The 12,433-nt window shown below is 37.7% G+C and overlaps 1 protein-coding gene across 8 annotated transcripts in view; it reads right to left on the bottom strand.

Moving 5' to 3' along the window:
- Positions 1-12,433, bottom strand: part of CADPS2 (calcium dependent secretion activator 2) — a 647,872-nt gene that overhangs the window by 175,418 nt on the left and 460,021 nt on the right. The window lies entirely within an intron of this gene.

Raw genomic sequence — 12,433 nt, 5'->3', positions numbered from 1 at the left:
CCTAACGTCCCAAATGGCACTTCAATCAAAGGCCCAAATTTATTGTTCTTTTATAGATTGCATCTTTCAACGCCTATAGACCCTGCGGGTTTATCAAAAGACAAGCTTTTACGATGGCTTTCATTAATGGTATGCTTTGTCAAAGTCTTCAAAGTGAGTTATTTACTAAGTATAGACAGAAAAAGCCATGCAGTACCCCCAAAAGACTGCTGGGGTGTTACTACATTAGCTCTGCTAGGAATATAGCGCATATTGGGACAAGCAATCAGTTATCAAGATAAAAGTGGTTTCTCCTGACAATGGTGGAGCTGAGGCTCCATTGTTCCTTTAAATTCACAGATAGACCTCTTTCTGATCATGACAAGAAAAGCAGAGTCCTAAATGTAAGCTAAATATAGTTTTTAAAACCTACATGGCACAATTTTAAAATTGTAAAGGAAAAGAGACAAAAGTTTATTGATTAAACCCAATTATAGAGTCAGGCTCATAATAAAACTCAATATTGATCTGTGGACATGATGCTAACATAATCAGTCACATTTAGATATTTAGCCTCAGATCATATTGATCCATGTCAAATTCAACTTTCAGCCATATCTGAGAATGGAAGAACCATATAATTCAAGTTGAAGGGTCCTCAGTATCACATTTTTAAAAGGGATCACGAACTAATTTATATCTCACGTTGATGGCAAATATCAAAAGGTGAAGGTAGCAAGTAAGCAATGAATGGCAGTTCACTGATGGTGTAAGGTATAAGATAATAATCTTTGTAAAAAGTAGCACATATATTCCTTTACATTTAATAATTACTTATCCGAATGGTTAAATACATGTGGTAAATTAATATTAATTGCATGAACACAAAACTAAACTGCTTTTCCTGAATTAAGAAATGAGACAACTTGAGTTCTCTTGCATTTTATTCTTTTGCCTGACAGTCATTTAATACAAAGTTAGATACATGAAAATGTAGTATAATCACAAACGAGTATGAGGCAAAGTACTGAAAAATGCAAATACATTATAAAATCTGAATATTATTTTGGATTTTAAAGAATTTACCTTAGAATCATCCTTCCTCCACTTATCTGAGTAAAAAAAATCTTTTAGTATCACCTTTGTGAGAGTAAATTACTAGTTTTATAAACTGTCTGCTGAATTTTATTCATTATTTCTTTCACCAGAGAAGGTCATACAAGAAGTTAAAAATAATGCCTGTTAATGGCTTATCTGTGGAGAAAAGGATATATAATAAAATTCATAGAAAAAATACATACTTCCATTTTTACTATAAAGGCTTCTAGAAGCAAATTTTTCATTAAAAATAATGTACTCATGTATCTTTAAAAATAAAGTATATGAGCCCCTTAAAAATGCATATAGTTGACTTATATTTAAATAATATTGTCAAAAATGAATTTACTTTATGAAGTATTTTCTTTATGAAATATAACTCCAAATAATTATATTTACTAATGTGGCAAGCCTTTTCAATTCACACACATGAATGGAAAATTACTTTTCTAACAATTGCTATTAATGATAAAAATAATAGTCCTGATAGCAGTTTAAGTCACAAAATACAGATTCTACATTGACACTGTAAAAAAAAAACAACCCACTACAAAGTTTATAAAAAATAAACAAGCTGCAATCCCTCCAGAGCTCTAATCCTACAGAAGGGGATATGTACTCTGAGGTATTAACCTTCTCTTTAAAAATATAGACTGTAAAGACTAATCATTTCAGATAGAAATTAAAAATATTTTATGCAAAAATACTTCATCATGTGTCAGTAGGTCATTAGATTTCATGAATTTATGAAGAAATGAAAATAAACCAAAGAAACAACAGGTTTGAGCTCCATTTGTGAGAAAACTTTCATTTTAAATTCTCTCGTGAAATAAAGTAAAATAAGAAATCAGCTATCATTAAAATATTGTCTCATTTCTTATTTTCTTATAGATTCCTCTTGACATACATATCTATGTTTAATTCTTAGGGGACAGAGAGAGAATCATCTGGATCAAATACGAAAAAAAGCTTTAAATTAAAAGCATAACCAAATCCAAGGCCTGCAGAATCGTTTTAAAATTGGGTTACACTGGGTTACCTTCAATTAACGTTTATTGCAACACAAAATTTTTGTGACTATTTTTAAATGGAAAATTATTCATGGTAATCTTCAAAAATTCACTGATATGGCAATTTTCAGTTCAGCTTGTCTTAAAAAATGATATAAGGATACTATCAAAACAAATCAACAAGATATTCACTTAAACAATGTACTGTAAAACCGTCATAAATTGTGATGATTAACCTATGGACTGACTACATATGTGGGAAACAGTAATTGAGAATTCTGATGGCGTTTCTATGGTAACGGTTGGATAAATGTTCCAGCATCTTTAGGTGGAACTGTCACCAGGTATGGTGACAGTGGACAGAATAAAACGCAAATTGAGAAAGATTATTATTTGCCTATAGATTTAAGAAGTTATAGAGGATTTATTCAAATGGAACCTGAAAATTCCAATTTTTCATTACGGTAACAGGTATTGGTAGACAAAAGAGTAAGTGGGCTGACAGCATCAATTTTAATAGTTACCACCGACTTGAAAATAACTAACGCTGAGAACACTGTGAGGGCTATTAGTAAGCTAGTGGGCTCTGCTGGGGTAGGGAGCTATTTGGTGGGCACTGACCATGGCCAGCCCACAGGTGCTCAAGAGTCCAAGTTCCAAGAAAGGCATTTACGAGAGATTTCAGAATGTGAAATGGGGGAAAAACTCAACTGAAAAGCCTCTCCTTCCTTTGCAAGGAAATCTAACTTTGCTGCTCTTTTGCTGCCCTGGGTGTTGTGAGAGAGTGGGGACACAAGAGGGAAAGGGGGGGTGGGGAGAAGAGGCAGGAACGGGCAGGGAGGACAATGAGAAGATGAAGCCATTTATTGGTGCTCAGACCACTGAGGTGTGTAACCCTGTGACTCAAACATCAAAGGGTAAGAAGGGGGTGCTGCTACCTAAAAGCCTGTTTCCTCCTCTGCAAAGCACTAAGCTGAACTAAGCAGCAAACGAACCTTTTGAAATAAAATAATTTGATTTAAAACTGCTTGTGTTTAAAAGTTTGCCTGTAGCTGCATTTACCACTACCACATCTAACGATACTTTGCTTCTAGCTCAAATTCTTACTGAAATGAAAACTTACAGAAAGTTAAAAATTGCCACAGAAAAGTACTTACCATCTTTCTTTTTATACCACCCATGTAGTCTTTAACAGGAGTTAAATGTTTAAAAATTTTGTGTAAATCAACCAGGTTGGTATATTCATATTTTATATACTCATGTTTTATGCTGAAGAACAAAGAGTAATATTTCATAGAAATATTAATTAGGAGTTTGTTCCACCTATATTATTGATCCAAATAACCTCTTTGCAAGTATTTGTTAAATTTATTAAAAACAGATGTATGGATTTATACATCTTGCTTTATGCAGAAATAATAAAATGTAAGTAATATATTCACATGATGCCAATTTTAGTCAACACATAGGGACTGAGATTCACGACGAACTAGAGTAAACCAATCTTCAAATTTTATCAAAATTATTTTATTGTAAAATAAGACAAATACTTTCTCTTTGAAGTGTGAAACATTTAATTTATTAGCTTGATTAGTAAAATTACTTTATAAAATGAAATTTAAGTTAATACCCTGCTTAAAGGATTTTTAAATATTTGGCCTAAAATTGAATAGGAGGAGAAGACTGTCAAGAGGGCAGTGTATAATGCTACGGGGTGACATACCCCGCAGAACCTTCGAACAACTCACAAAAACTGGCAGAACCACCTTCTTGGAAACTCCAGAAAACAGTTAAAGGGCTGCAGTAGATTGGTGAGGACCAGATCAAGAAAATGTTGCTTTAAAACAGTAAAAGAGGCTCATGGCCCTGTGCTGGCCATTCCCCGAACCCTTCCCAAAGGTGGCATGCAGGCAGCCTGCACTCTCTTTGTGGGTCCCTAGCCCTGTGCCGGAGGGAGCAGAGTAACCCTTATGGTAACTATATGGGTAATTATAAATGCCAGTACTACTGTATTGTGTTTTTTTGTATGTAATTCTACTTCTTACTCTTCACAGGTTCTAAAATTCATATGCATAGAAAGTAACACTAAGTCTATGGTTTGGAACATACAATGTATCAAGATATGATTTGTAACAAGTACAACAAAAAGGTAGGGGGACAAAAGGGTACGGGAATAGTGTATGTATATCTATTGAAGTTCAGTTGGTATCAAATCAAACACGACATAGATTTAGGATGTTAAATTTAAGCACCATGGTAACCACAAAGAAAACATGTAAAATATACTCAAAGAAATGAGAAGGGACTGAAAATGGTACCCTACAAAAATATCAAATAAATATGAAAGTAGGCATTAAAGGAAAAATTGAGGGAAAAAAAGGGTATAAGACTTACAAAGACCAAATAGCAAAATTGCAAAGAAATGTCCTGCATTATCAGTATTTTCTTTAAATGTAAATGGATTAAACTCTAATATCAAATGGCAGAAAAAGAAAGAATGGATAAAAAAACATGATCAACTATATGCTGTTTACACAAGATGAACCCTAAATTCATAGACACAAATATGTTGAAATTGAAAGGATGAAAAAATATACCATGAAAATAGTAACCTAAAGAAGGCTGGGGTGGCTATACTAATATCAGATAAAATAGAGTCGAAATCAAAAACGTTACAAGGGATATTGGGAGGAGGCGGGGCAAGATGGCAGACTGGTGAGCTGTATGTTTTAGTTACTCCTCCAGGAAAGTAGATAAAAAGCCAGGAACTGCGTGGACTGGACACCACAGAGCAATCTGTCTTTGGGCATACTTCATACAACACTCATGAAAACGTGGAACTGCTGAGATCAGCGAAATCTGTAAGTTTTTGCGGCCAGGGGACCCGCGCCCCTCCCTGCCAGGCTCAGTCCCGGGGGAGGAGGGGCTGTCAGCTCCAGGAAGGAGAAGGGAGAATTGCAGTGGCTGCTCTCATCGGAAACTCATTCTACTGATTCAAACTCCAACCATAGATAGACTGAGGCCAGACACCAGAGACTCTGAGAGCAGCCAGCCCAGCAGAGAGGAGACGGGCATAGAAGGAAAACAACACGAGAAGCTCCAAAGTAAAAGCAGAGGATTTTTGGAGTTCTGGTGAACACAGAAAGGGGAAGGGCGGAGATCAGGCCTTGAGGCGCATATGCAAATCCCGAAGCAAGGCTGATCTCTCTGCCCAGGGCACCTTTCCTTAATGGCCCTGGTTGCTTTGTCTATTAGCATTTCAATAACCCATTAGATCTCTGAGGAGGGCCGTTTTTTTTGTTTTTTTTTTTTTTTAAATCCTTTTTGCTTTTTCTAAAACAATTACTCTAAGAAGCTCAATACAGAAAGCTTCAAAGAATTGAAATTTGGGCACGTCAAGTCAAGAGCAGAAATAAGAGAGCTCTGAGACAAAAGGCAATAATCCAGTGGCTGAGAAAATTCACTAAACAACACAACTTCCCAAGAAAAGGGGGGTGTCCGCTCACAGCCACCATCCTGGTGGACAGGAAACACTCCTGCCCATCGCCAGCCCCATAGCCCAGAGCTGCCCCAGACAACCCAGTGTGACGGAAGTGCTTCAAATAACAGGCACACACCACAAAACTGGGCGTGGACATTAGCCTTCCCTGCAACCTCAGCTGAATGTCCCAGAGCTGGGAAGGGGGAGCAGTGTGAATTAACAGAGCCCCATTCAGCCATCATTTGAGCAGACTGGGAGCCTCCCAACACAGCCCAGCAGCCCAGAACTGCCCTGGGGGGACGGCACTCACCTGTGACATAGCACAGTCATCCCTCAACAGAGGACCCGGGGTGCACAGCCTGGAAGAGGGGCCCACTTGCAAGTCTCAGGAGCCATACGCCAATACCAAAGACTTGTGGGTCAGTGGCAGAGACAAACTGTGGCAGGACTGAACTGAAGGATTAGACTATTGCAGTAGCTTTAAAACTCTAGGATCATCAGGGAGATTTGATTGTTGGGGCCACCCCCCCTCCCCGACTGCCCAGAAACACGCCCCACATACAGGGCAGGCAACACCAACTACACACGCAAGCTTGGGACACCAATTGGGCCCCACAAGACTCACTCCCCCACTCACCAAAAAGGCTAAGCAGGGGAGATCTGGCTTGTGGAGAACAGGTGGCTCGTGGACGCCACCTGCTGGTTAGTTAGAGAAAGTGTACTCCACGAAGCTGTAGATCTGATAAATTAGAGATAAGGACTTCAACTGGTCTACAAACCCTAAAAGAACCCTATCAAGGACAGCAAATGCCACGAGGCCAAAAACAACAGAAAATTATAAAGCATATGAAAAAACCAGACGATATGGATAACCCAAGCCCAAGCACCCAAATCAAAAGACCAGAAGAGACACACCTAGAGCAGCTACTCAAAGAACTAAAGATGAACAATGAGACCCTAGTACGGGATATGAAGGAAATCAAGAAGACCCTAGAAGAGCATAAAGAAGACATTGCAAGACTAAATAAAAAAATGGATGATCTTATGGAAATTAAAGAAACTGTTGACCAAATTAAAAAGATTCTGGACACTCATAGTACAAGACTAGAGGAAGTTGAACAACGAATCAGTGACCTGGAAGATGACAGAATGGAAAATGAAAGCATAAAAGAAAGAATGGGGAAAAAAATTGAAAAACTCGAAATGGACCTCAGGAATATGATAGATAATATGAAGCGTCCGAATATAAGACTCATTGGTGTCCCAGAAGGGGAAGAAAAGGGTAAAGGTCTAGGAAGAGTATTCAAAGAAATTGTTGGGGAAAACTTCCCAAATCTTCTAAACAACATAAATACACAAATCATAAATGCTCAGCGAACTCCAAATAGAATAAATCCAAAAAAAACCCACTCCGAGACATATACTGATCACACTGTCAAACATAGAAGAGAAGGAGCAAGTTCTGAAAGCAGCAAGAGAAAAGCAATTCACCACATACAAAGGAAACAGCATAAGACTAAGTAGTGACTACTCAGCAGCCACCATGGAGGCGAGAAGGCAATGGCACGATATATTTAAAATTCTGAGAGAGAGGAATTTCCAGCCAAGAATACTTTATCCAGCAAAGCTCTCCTTCAAATTTGAGGGAGAGCTTAAATTTTTCACAGACAAAGAAATGCTGAGAGAATTTGCTAACAAGAGACCTGCCCTACTGGAGATACTAAAGGGAGCCCTACAGACAGAGAAACAAAGACAGGACAGAGAGACTTGGAGAAAGGTTCAGTACTAAAGAGATTCGGTATGGGTACAATAAAGGATATTAATAGAGAGAGGGAAAAATATGGCAAACATAATCCAAAGGATAAGATGGCCGATTCAAGAAATGCCTTCACGGTTTTAACGTTGAATGGAAATGGATTAAACTCCCCAATTAAAAGATATAGATTCGCAGAATGGATCAAAAAAAATGAACCATCAATATGTTGCATACAAGAGACTCATCTTAGACACAGGGACACAAAGAAATTGAAAGTGAAAGGATGGAAAAAAATATTTCATGCAAGCTACAGCCAAAAGAAAGCAGGTGTAGCAATATTAATCTCAGATAAAATAGACTTCAAATGCAGGGATGTTTTGAGAGACAAAGAAGGCCACTACATACTAATAAAAGGGGCAATTCAGCAAGAAGAAATAACAATCGTAAATGTCTATGCACCCAATCAAGGTGCCACAAAATACATGAGAGAAACATTGGCAAAACTAAAGGAAGCAATTGATGTTTCCACAATAATTGTGGGAGACTTCAACACATCACTCTCTCCTATAGATAGATCAACCAGACAGAAGACCAATAAGGAAATTGAAAACCTAAACAATCTGATAAATGAATTAGATTTAACAGACATCTACAGGACATTACATCCCAAATCACCAGGATACACATACTTTTCTAGTGCTCACGGAACTTTCTCCAGAATAGATCATATGCTGGGACATAAAACAAGCCTCAATAAATTTAAAAAGATTGAAATTATTCAAAGCACATTCTCTGACCACAATGGAATACAATTAGAAGTCAATAACCATCAGAGACTTAGAAAATTCACAAATACCTGGAGGTTAAACAACACACTCCTAAACAATCAGTGGGTTAAAGAAGAAATAGCAAGAGAAATTGCTAAATATATAGAGACGAATGAAAATGAGAACACAACATACCAAAACCTATGGGATGCAGCAAAAGCAGTGCTAAGGGGGAAATTTATAGCACTAAACGCATATATTAAAAAGGAAGAAAGAGCCAAAATCAAAGAACTAATGGATCAACTGAAGAAGCTAGAAAATGAACAGCAAACCAATCCTAAACCAAGTAGAAGAAAAGAAATAACAAGGATTAAAGCAGAAATAAATGACATAGAGAACAAAAAACAATAGAAAGGATAAATATCACCAAAAGTTGGTTCTTTGAGAAGATCAACAAGATTGACAAGCCCCTAGCTAGACTGACAAAATCAAAAAGAGAGAAGACCCATATAAACAAAATAATGAATGAAAAAGGTGACATAACTGCAGATCCTGAAGAAATTAAAAAAATTATAAGAGGATATTATGAACAACTGTATGGCAACAAACTGGATAATGTAGAAGAAATGGACAATTTCCTGGAAACATATGAACAACCTAGACTGACCAGAGAAGAAATAGAAGACCTCAACCAACCCATCACAAGCAAAGAGATCCAATCAGTCATCAAAAATCTTCCCACAAATAAATGCCCAGGGCCAGATGGCTTCACAGGGGAATTCTACCAAACTTTCCAGAAAGAACTGACACCAATCTTACTCAAACTCTTTCAAAACATTGAAAAAAATGGAACACTACCTAACTCATTTTATGAAGCTAACATCAATCTAATACCAAAACCAGGCAAAGATGCTACAAAAAAGGAAAACTACCGGCCAATCTCCCTAATGAATATAGATGCAAAAATCCTCAACAAAATACTTGCAAATCGAATCCAAAGACACATTAAAAAAATCATACACCATGACCAAGTGGGGTTCATTCCAGGCATGCAAGGATGGTTCAACATCAGAAAAACAATCAATGTATTACAACACATTAAAAACTCGAAAGGGAAAAATCAATTGATCATCTCAATAGATGCTGAAAAAGCATTTGACAAAATCCAACATCCCTTTTTGATAAAAACACTTCAAAAGGTAGGAATTGAAGGAAACTTCCTCAACATGATAAAGAGCATATATGAAAAACCCACAGCCAGCATAGTACTCAATGGTGAGAGACTGAAAGCCTTCCCTCTAAGATCAGGAACAAGACAAGGATGCCCGCTGTCACCACTGTTATTCAACATTGTGCTGGAAGTGCTAGCCAGGGCAATCCGGCAAGACAAAGAAATAAAAGGCATCCAAATTGGAAAAGAAGAAGTAAAACTGTCATTGTTTGCAGATGATATGATCTTATATCTAGAAAACCCTGAGAAATCAACGATACAGCTACTAGAGCTAATAAACAAATTTAGCAAAGTAGCGGGATACAAGATTAATGCACATAAGTCAGTAATGTTTCTATATGCTAGAAATGAACAAACTGAAGAGACACTCAAGAAAAAGATACCATTTTCAATAGCAACTAAAAAAATCAAGTACCTAGGAATAAACTTAACCAAAGATGTAAAAGACCTATACAAAGAAAACTACATAACTCTACTAAAAGAAATAGAAGGGGACCTTAAAAGATGGAAAAATATTCCATGTTCATGGATAGGAAGGCTAAATGTCATTAAGATGTCAATTCTACCCAAACTCATCTACAGATTCAATGCAATCCCAATCAAAATTCCAACAACCTACTTTGCAGACTTGGAAAAGCTAGTTATCAAATTTATTTGGAAAGGGAAGATGCCTCGAATTGCTAAAGACACTCTAAAAAAGAAAAACGAAGTGGGAGGACTTACACTCCCTGACTTTGAAGCTTATTATAAAGCCACAGTTGCCAAGACAGCATGGTACTGGCACAAAGATAGACATATAGATCAATGGAATCGAATGGAGAATTCAGAGATAGACCCTCAGATCTATGGCCGACTGATCTTTGATAAGGCCCCCAAAGTCACCGAACTGAGCCATAATGGTCTTTTCAACAAATGGGGCTGGGAGAGTTGGATATCCATATCCAAAAGAATGAAAGAGGACCCCTACCTCACCCCCTACACAAAAATTAACTCAAAATGGACCAAAGATCTCAATATAAAAGAAAGTACCATAAAACTCCTAGAAGATAATGTAGGAAAACATCTTCAAGACCTTGTATTAGGAGGCCACTTCCTAGACTTTACACCCAAAGCACAAGCAACAAAAGAGAAAATAGATAAATGGGAACTCCTCAAGCTTAGAAGTTTCTGCACCTCAAAGGAATTTCTCAAAAAGGTAAAGAGGCAGCCAACTCAATGGGAAAAAATTTTTGGAAACCATGTATCTGACAAAAGACTGATATCTTGCATATACAAAGAAATCCTACAACTCAATGACAATAGTACAGACAGCCCAATTATAAAATGGGCAAAAGATATGAAAAGACAGTTCTCTGAAGAGGAAATACAAATGACCAAGAAACACATGAAAAAATGTTCAGCTTCACTAGCTATTAGAGAGATGCAAATTAAGACCACAATGAGATACCATCTAACACCGGTTAGAATAGCTGCCATTAAACAAACAGGAAACTATAAATGCTGGAGGGGATGTGGAGAAATTGGAACTCTTATTCATTGTTGGTGGGACTGTATAATGGTTCAGCCACTCTGGAAGTCAGTCTGGCAGTTCCTTAGAAAACTAGATATAGAGCTACCATTCGATCCAGCGATTGCACTCCTCGGTATATACCCGGAAGATCGGAAAGCAGTGACACGAACAGATATCTGCACGCCAATGTTCATAGCAGCATTATTCACAATTGCCAAGAGATGGAAACAACCCAAATGTCCTTCAACAGATGAGTGGATAAATAAAATGTGGTATATACACACGATGGAATACTACGCGGCAGTAAGAAGGAACGATCTGGTGAAACATATGACAACATGGATGAACCTTGAAGACATAATGCTGAGCGAAATAAGCCAGGCACAAAAAGAGAAATATTATATGCTACCACTAATGTGAACTTTGAAAAATGTAAAACAAATGGTTTATAATGTAGAATGTAGGGGAACTAGCAGTAGAGAGCAATTAAGGAAGGGGGAACAATAATCCAGGAAGAACAGATAAGCTATTTAACGTTCTGGGGATGCCCAGAAATGACTATGGTCTGTTAATTTCTGATGGTTGTAGTAGGAACAAGTTCACTGAAATGTTGCTATATTATGTAACTTTCTTGGGGTAAAGTAGGAACATGTTGGAAGTTAAGCAGTTATCTTAGGTTAGTTGTCTTTTTCTTACCCCCTTGCTATGGTCTCTTTGAAATGCTCTTTTATTGTATGTTTGTTTTCTTTTTAACTTTTTTTTTCATACAGGTGATTTGAAAAAAGAAGGGAAAGTTAAAAAAAAAAAAAAAAAAAAAAAGAAAAAAGACAAACAAGGGGAAAAAAAAAAAAAAAAAAAGATGTAGTGCCCCCTTGAGGAGCCTGTGGAGAATGCAGGGGTATTCGCCTACCCCACCTCCATGGTTGCTAACATGACCACAGACATAGGGGACTGGTGGTTTGATGGGTTGAGCCCTCTACCATAAGTTTTACCCTTGGGAAGACGGTTGCTGCAAAGGAGAGGCTAGGCCTCCCTGTATTTGTGCCTAAGAGTCTCCTCCTGAATGCCTCTTTGTTGCTCAGATGTGGCCCTCTCTCTCTGGCTAAGCCAACTTGAAAGGTGAAATCACTGCCCTCCCCCCTACGTGGGATCAGACACCCAGGGAAGTGAATCTCCCTGGCAACGTGGAATATGACTCCCAGGGAGGAATGTAGACCTGGCACCGTGGGACGGAGAACATCTTCTTGACCAAAAGGGGGATGTGAAAGGAAATGAAATAAGCTTCAGTGGCAGAGAGATTCCAAAAGGAGCCGAGAGGTCACTCTGGTGGGCACTCTTATGCACACTTTAGACAACCCTTTTTAGGTTCTAAAGAATTGGGGTAGCTGGTGGTGGATACCTGAAACTATCAAACTACAACCCAGAACCCATGAATCTCGAAGACAGTTGTATAAAAATGTAGCTTATGAGGGGTGACAATGGGATTGGGAAAGCCATAAGGACCAAACACCACTTTGTCTAGTTTATGGATGGATGTGTAGAAAAGTAGGGGAAGGAAACAAACAGACAAAGGTACCCAGTGTTCTTTTTTACTTCAATTG

The sequence above is a fragment of the Choloepus didactylus genome, chromosome 5, assembly GCF_015220235.1.
Source record: "Choloepus didactylus isolate mChoDid1 chromosome 5, mChoDid1.pri, whole genome shotgun sequence".
Lineage (NCBI taxonomy): Eukaryota > Metazoa > Chordata > Mammalia > Pilosa > Megalonychidae > Choloepus > Choloepus didactylus.
The sequence above is the reverse complement of the archived record's forward strand: the minus strand, read 5'-3'. Positions and strand labels throughout refer to the sequence as shown.